Source organism: Parus major, chromosome 4A (assembly GCF_001522545.3).
Source record: "Parus major isolate Abel chromosome 4A, Parus_major1.1, whole genome shotgun sequence".
In the NCBI taxonomy this organism is placed as follows: Eukaryota; Metazoa; Chordata; class Aves; order Passeriformes; family Paridae; genus Parus; species Parus major.
Genome location: NC_031772.1, coordinates 14,874,670 through 14,882,171, shown reverse-complemented (window position 1 = coordinate 14,882,171; position 7,502 = coordinate 14,874,670). Strand labels below are relative to the sequence as shown.

Here is a 7,502-nt window from a genome sequence, read left to right as displayed (position 1 = left end):
TGATCCCATTTGTGTGGGTCAGCACTGGGGTTGATCAGAAGGAAATGTGTGAACAATTCTGCCCTGACTTCTGGAGGTAGAGGTGCCAGTGTTCATCGGTAGGGAGTGTCAGGATGCTACAGCTGATATGGCCATTGGGTTAGGACTGGAACAGACAGAAATGATCTGCTTACATCTGTCAGGAGAGCATTCACTTGCATAGAGAATCTCTCAAAAAGAGCCCTTCCTATTATGACTTGATCATAACATTGTCATTTGGAGTAGCAGCAGTCTTCCATTCCCTAGTGGGGAGACTTGCCCATGAGCATCTTGATAGTTAGATGGATGTTATTATGATTTAAGATGGAAAGAGTATTTTTCTTTTTTCACAGTATAGTTGATTAACTTCTGTTTTCAATATATATTTTTAGCTAAATGAAAAAAGCAGTAGTGATTACCCCAAGTTGTTACACTGCTCATGCATGATGGATATGCTATCTAGAACACAGTTAATTTTCCTTCTAACTGCATATTGCACTTCCTGCAGTGTCAGTTATCTTGAATGATAAAGTTAAGCCCACTCTGGGATTTAATCTTTTTTATTAAAATTGTCAGCTATATGAAAAGGGAACCATCAGCATCAATGGAACCTGTACTGGTCCCAGCTGCTAGTTATTTATATGTGCCCCTCTGGTATATCACACATATTGCTGAGCAGACTCTGCATAAACTCACACATTCCCAAAATACAAAGGGAGACTCCTCCTGCCAGGGCTGTTAATTGAGTTTTACATTGTAGTCATGAAAACAGAACAGGAAGAGACAAACAGTTATTCTAACATTTGCACAGGATATATAATACGGTGTTATTATCTCTCTTTATTTCTAATCAGCTCTCCTGGTTTGTTTTAATTCCTAGTAAATTTTTTGTTGTTGTTTTTTGTAAAATAGAGCAACTTCTTTCTCTTCAGATGTAGCCTGCAGTATAGGTAAGATTTGGTAAATCAGTTTTAAGTCTATTCATTTGCAAGCTTTCTTTGTTGATGGTGCTGAAAAGTGAAGAATGCAGCCTTCTGTGGGCTAATATGCAAGACTGGGATAATTGAGTATTTTGTTTTTGTAGATCCAAAGTCTAGAACATCCAGTTACGACTCTTCTAGGAAGACTGAAATGCTGGTTCAAAGTCAGTCTTATTATTCTGGAGCAAAATGGAAACAGTGGAGACCAATGGTCAGCCAACAGTGACTCCTCTACAGGGACAATTAAATATATGCTGAATATATGAGCTGAATGATGGCCTCACTTCTTAGGTGATGATTGCTTAATCTCATCCTTAGGTGAGGAACTTTCATGCTGTTCACAAACATCTGAATCCCTTCCTGCAGTAGAATCCATTTACCATTGTGCAAATATTCTGTATTAATTCTAGACCACACACAGATCTGAGTGGCATCAGAGTAAGACTGCAGTAACCCCAATTAATTTTAGGAGGCTTTTTCTAGGTTTATCCTACTCAGATAAAAATGTGTGTATTTATCTTTGAATTGCATGGCACAGACTATTGTAATGAGGTGCATTGAGCTCTATTCTCAGCATAAATTAATTTGGGGTAGTCAAATGAAAAATGTTGCACACCAGATTGGTGAGCTAGATGGTCCTTTATCACTACAGTTAAGGAAAATATGAATGTTAATGAATCTATTTTGTTCTATCACAACTTCTGAAAATAAAAGAAAATCTAACACCTATGGGATTTTTGTGTTTTTTTTTTTTTTTTTTTTTTTTTTAAATTGATTAGTGAGCACTGAGGATACTGGCATTTGTAGAAAAAAGACATTAAATTCTAACTGGTTGGGCAGCTTTTTGTTGCTAGGAGTTGGATCCTTTCAACAGAGAACTTTAACATTCCTTAAAAAAAAAGGAGTCCTTTAAAATATTGATTTTATTCATCTATAAATTCTTGGCAAGGAAAGGTCAGTGGCAGTCATGCAGCTGCATTCAGGTCTGAGGCAGATCCCTCACCTGTGTTCTGTAAGGCTTTGCCAGTGCAGAGGCAATGACATCCAGCTGCAGTGGAAGAACATGCTTCTCTAGGAAGCCCTGTTGTGATGCACATCGGCATAACTTCTGAAATTAAAAAAAACAAAAACATTTTATGGAGAAAATTGTCAGAGATTAGGTGAAAACACAGTAGTTTCCTTGTGCCTTGGCAGCTGGGGGACCTGGATGAGTTCTTTCTCCATGGAGTTCTCTGTGCCCTGTTTGTGTCATGGGAACAGCTTGGCAGTCTCACTTGGGTGACAAATCTCACTGCATGGAAAGGATTTGCTGTGCACACATGGAGAGGATAATCAAGGTACTCTGCAGTGCACAGTTCTGCCTACTGGATATGCCCTGCTTGGCCCTGTCTTTTCTATTGAGTCAGGGAAGTATATATTAAAATGAAGAAAACAACAAAAAAAACTACTTGAAATTTATGAAGGTGAGTATTTCAGCCTCATTTACTGTGCTGGAAGCTTTTATATGAATGCTGATAGAATTATGATTTCACTCATTCAATTTATTGGGTTTTTTTCCTAGATTTTTATATTTCCACCTACCTTTTATGTTGAGTTTCATCACGTTTCATTCCATGAATTTAGATAGCAGAATGGGTGCCTGTTCTGTTCTAGCCTTGGCAAAGTACTGCACAAAGTTATGAAGCTATTACAACTGTGATTGTCTCATTTTAATAACAATATAACCTTTGATTCAGATAATTTTATTATTTCAATAAATGCACTGTATGGAATTGGTGCCTTTTTGTCTGTGGATGCTATTTTATGACCACTGAATACCCATCAGTTTCAGGAAAGGGAAAGAAAACTGCAATGCAGTACAGTATTCCTCTTCAACTCTCTTTTTCATCAATTTGCTTATTTAATGATTGGAAATCCAATTGATGGTCAGGTATTTCTTCTAAAGCCTTCTTTGTTGTTCAGGGAAATTTAGGAAAGAACAGAATTTGACATTTTAATAAAGAAATTTGTCTTTATGCTGCACTCAATATGTTTTTCTAGAGAAGAACAAGCCATAATGGGAAAAATAATAAAGATTATTTTTTAATGTCCTTTACCTTGAATCCAGTAATCAGAAGAATGATGTACTTCAAAAGACCTAATTTGAATATAAATTTGTAATTATGTTACTGAAAGCTTTAGTAGTTTTCTGTTTAAATCCCTAGGGCCCAGTCTGCTCTCAAAATGATGTCATTGCTCTACTATTCCTGAGTATTCCCAGTGCTAGAAAAAATCTTGACTTACAACCATTGAAAGAGGAAAATACGAAACCCAAAACACCACTTTGTTGCATTTGTTGTAGTCTGACCGTGTCCATTACTCCAGATATTTTAATTTTTCAGTTACAGAAGGAGATGGACTCTAAAACCTAGGACACGTTCGACAAATAGATTTGGGAATAGCTCAGGGAATAGACTCTGAATCACAGTAGGAAAACTCAGTTTTAAGACAAACTCGGTGACATTTAGTAAAGTTGACAAATTATGAAACAAAGCTCTTAACATCTGTTCCACCAAAAAGCATATTCCCATTTATGAGAACATCAACTAGTTCTTTCAGTTATGTAGATGATTTGCATAGGCTCAGAAAGCTTCATGAGAGCACAGAAAATCTGCAGTTAGAGAGTCCTTTTAATGTGTTTTCAGTCTGGTTTTTTCTTTTTTTTTTAGAGTAGAGATTTAGAGAGTTTTCATTCAACATCTATGTTGCTCACACTTGTAATTTAGGTGTTGAAGTTCAACACATGTAGGTCCTAAAACTTAGATGATGTAAATCTCCTGGGAGGTCAGAGGAAGCCTGCTGCACTCAATATTTACAGGTGTTTTGTAAATCACTTTAAAATGGGGGATTATGTTCAGCAAACTCGAGGTTTTGTGTGCTTTGTCTGGTACTGTAGAAAGACAGGAAAAAGAGAGGGTGGCTGTTGTGTGTCTAAACTAATTGGCATGACTTTAAGAATTACTTGAATGATCTTAATAATTAAGTATAGATCTTTTTTGGCCTCAATGAGTTCAATATTTTCATAAGTTCCATGAACTTTGAGCGGGAATTTTTGATTTTGCTTGTTTATTACGAAGAAACCAAACATTTTATTTGCTACAGATTAGTTTTAATGCCTTTTCTTTGTAGGCTGGGGAATTACTGTAATTTTCACTGCCAGTCCTTAAATGCCTTACTGGTGCTGGGAGTGCTCTGACAATCAGCTCCAGCTCTGTGCTAGCAAGAGCCCTTAGCTAGATTAGAGTTCAGAGAATTAGAAAAAAACTTTTCTTGAACTTCTGCTTAAAAATTAAACAAAGACTATGCATTCCATGCCTTTCAGACTAATCCACTTCACAATGCAGTTTTTGATGCACCTGGTGGCACAGTGTAATAACCCTGAGGTTATTCTGCACTTCCATGTTTGCAAATGTTGTCAGTGTCAGACCTGGGAGAAAGCCAGAAAAACACCGTGAATTAAATTTGGCAAGCAGTTCTTAACTTGGAAGTCTCTTCAAGTTGCAGTTTTATTGCATTTTTGTTGGTTTGGTGAAGTATTGAAAAATACTGCTCTTGAGGTGTGATTGGAATTTTTTTGTTGTTGTTTATTTTTTTGTTGTTTGTTTGTTTTCCTATGTGAGCAGACCTGTGAGCTTGATACAAAACTTTTCTGGAAACAGGAGTTTTGTCACACGGCCTTTTTTGGAAGAGCAGAAGGTGATGCTTGAGTTAAGTCTTTTCCAATCATCTTTCAAATTAATGAGAAAATGTTTCCAATTAAAATCAGCATTTGATTAATTAGTAGTTGACTTACTAGGAAGGAGACAAGAAAGTCAGGAGTGTTAGGATGCATTGAATGGAAATCAGCAGAGGAGAGTGTTACAGGAAAGAAAACATCAATGCCTCAAAAGATGCTGTTTGTTGTTCTGCAGGACATCCTTCAAGTGGATTTGAACAAACAAACAGCTATAATTTGTAAGCACTTTGAGGTAAATAAGGACACCCCTTCTTCAGCATGAGCATTATGTGTAAATGAGTATAATATTGTGCAAATGGCAGATTATCATGGCAAAATAAATGTCAAGGACATGTGCACATCCTCATACAGTGTTTGAGTAACAAATAGATTTGTTCAATTTTATTGTTTTAAGAGATGTATTTTCATTTACTGTTTTGGCACAGCAGGGACAACAACCATATCAGAGTTGAAAGTGGCACAGAGAAAGAAGCAGCACTTAGTTTTAGAAATTCTGTGTCCTGGAGACACTTATAAATGGGGAACAGTGTTGATTTTCTTTTTTGGTCTTCATGTGGAAGTTGTAGCATTCAAAAGAGAGTACAGTACTCAGAAGAGTGAAATTCATCTTTCACAACATTTATGTGAAATTGGCCCCACAGTATATTCATTCTTGCAGATGAATTGCATTTTTGGTACCTGGTTTCTTGATCTAGAATCACAGAAAATCCTGAATTGGAAAGGATGCACAGGGATCATTGAAGTTCAACTTCTGCCCCTGTGCAGGACATCCCCAAGAGCCACAGCCTGTGCCCGGAGCACTGTCCAACCTCTCCGTGAGCTCTGTCGGGCTGGGGCTGTGGCCGCTGTTCTGGAGAGCCTGTCCCAGTGCCCGACCACCCTCTGGGTGAATGACCTGTTCCTAACATGCAGCCTAAATATCCCCTGACACAGCTTCAGCCGTTCCCTCAGGCTCTGTCAGGGTCACACAGAGAAGGGATCAGTGTCTGCCCCTGCCCTGCCCCTCGTGAGGTCTCCTCTGTGTCTCCTCTTCAGCTGAAGAAGTGACCACAACTGCTTCTCATCTGGAGGGGCGAAATGGAGGCTTTCAAACAGCTTTAGATCCTTCTGATGTCGTGGTGCTCAAAGCTGTCAGGCAGCAGCAGGACCATTCAAAAACCTTCCATGTAGTGTATTGTTTGCTTGTTTACATTCGCTATATCATCACAGTTTAAATGTTATTAATTACATGTGTAACACAAAGAGGCTTTATGGTTTCTATTTTATCTGAAATATCAATGCAAAATGGCCTCAGCTCTAAGGGAAGCCCATGATTGACTGCTTGGTTCCGGTTATTTAAATTAAAAATTTCAAGCAGAAGTAGCAGAGATTGTTGATATATTATCCAGAATTCAGAGGAAATCAATACAAGCCTTAATGGCCTTCCCCCACTGCTCTGTAGTTGCATTAGTCACATCTTGGGAGAGCACTTTGGCCATCAATCAAAGAAAAAAATCACTTTCTTTTCATATTGTGAACTTCATGGCAGCTTGTGTGTAATCTTGGCAAGCTATTTCTGAAATTCTGCAAGAAAAATGCAAGAGGAAAAAGTTTCTGAAAGGATGGTAGGCTTTAAAGCATATACAAGCAGTAATTCAGACACAAGATAAACTTTAGAATACCATTTTTTATCCTTTTTGATAGTGGAATGATCTGGCTAGGTAACCATGCATGTTTTTGTGTTGAACCAGAGCACCAGAGAAGAGCTGTGCAGTAACAGCCACACAAGAGTAAATCAAGTAGAGCACCTGCCCAATCTCAGAGATCCCTGGAGGACGCCATATAAATAAAATACTTCTAATAATAAAGAATAAATAAAATCAATAAATAAATCAAACCTCTGCTCTAGTTCATGTTTCACTAGTCTTCTCTATGGGGTAAAGTCTCGGGTGGTTTGGATGGCACTGGTTATCCTTCTGTGGATTGGACAAGAAATATCTACCAAAACCTTGTTTCATTTCTGAAAATTAGAGGAACGTGGGACAGGAAATTCCTGGTGCACCAGTACCAGGCACATGAAACTCCTGAACTGTGCTCTCAAGTACAAGTACAAGCTCTCAAGAATTTTTCCTAGTCCAGCAGAGATGGGAAAATAAATGGGCTGTGACGCAGTGAGGGGATCTGACTTTGACTTTAGTTTCTCTACAAAATTATCCAGGAAAGCTTGGCAACATATGATAATATTTATTCTAAAGACTTGTAAGAAAACCCCACTTAAAAGCTCTTCTGATCTGTTCTTGTTCACGTGAGCTAAATGTGGACTTAGGTTTTCACAGAGAAAAGATTGTGAAATAATGATATCTATTTGCCAAGAATCAAGTTTTTTCAGAAGGCTGAGGATTGGTCTTAGGTAGAGAATACTTAGTGATTTAAATACATCTTGAAAGCTGCTCAGTAGAATTAAGCTACTGAGATGTACAAGAGTATTTTGGTCTCATGTCCATCAAACAAAAGAGGAAATGATTTGGCCTGAGTGACCCTTACAAATATGGAACAAGGAGGAAAGTGCTTTAAATGCCCTCTTAGCAATCCCGCCATGTCCAGGCAGGTCCAGCAAAGATAACAATTGCTTCAAGAAGTACTTAACAGATTAATGTGGGTTTTGCAGATTGTTCCTCAGGCCTGCAAATGGTAGAGATACTGCAAAGGTTAAGAGGATGCAAACTGTATTTAGACTGTAAATTCCACTT

General features: G+C 37.9%; 1 long non-coding RNA gene across 1 annotated transcript in view; it reads left to right on the top strand.

The window, feature by feature from the left end:
- The window catches only part of LOC117244375, a 12,141-nt gene extending 10,424 nt beyond the window's left edge, over positions 1-1,717 (top strand). Inside the window, exon 4 of the long non-coding RNA XR_004497322.1 lies at positions 1,103-1,717. This is a non-coding gene — a long non-coding RNA (uncharacterized LOC117244375). The remainder of the gene's footprint in view (positions 1-1,102) is intronic.
- The last annotated feature ends 5,785 nt before the right edge of the window (positions 1,718-7,502 follow it).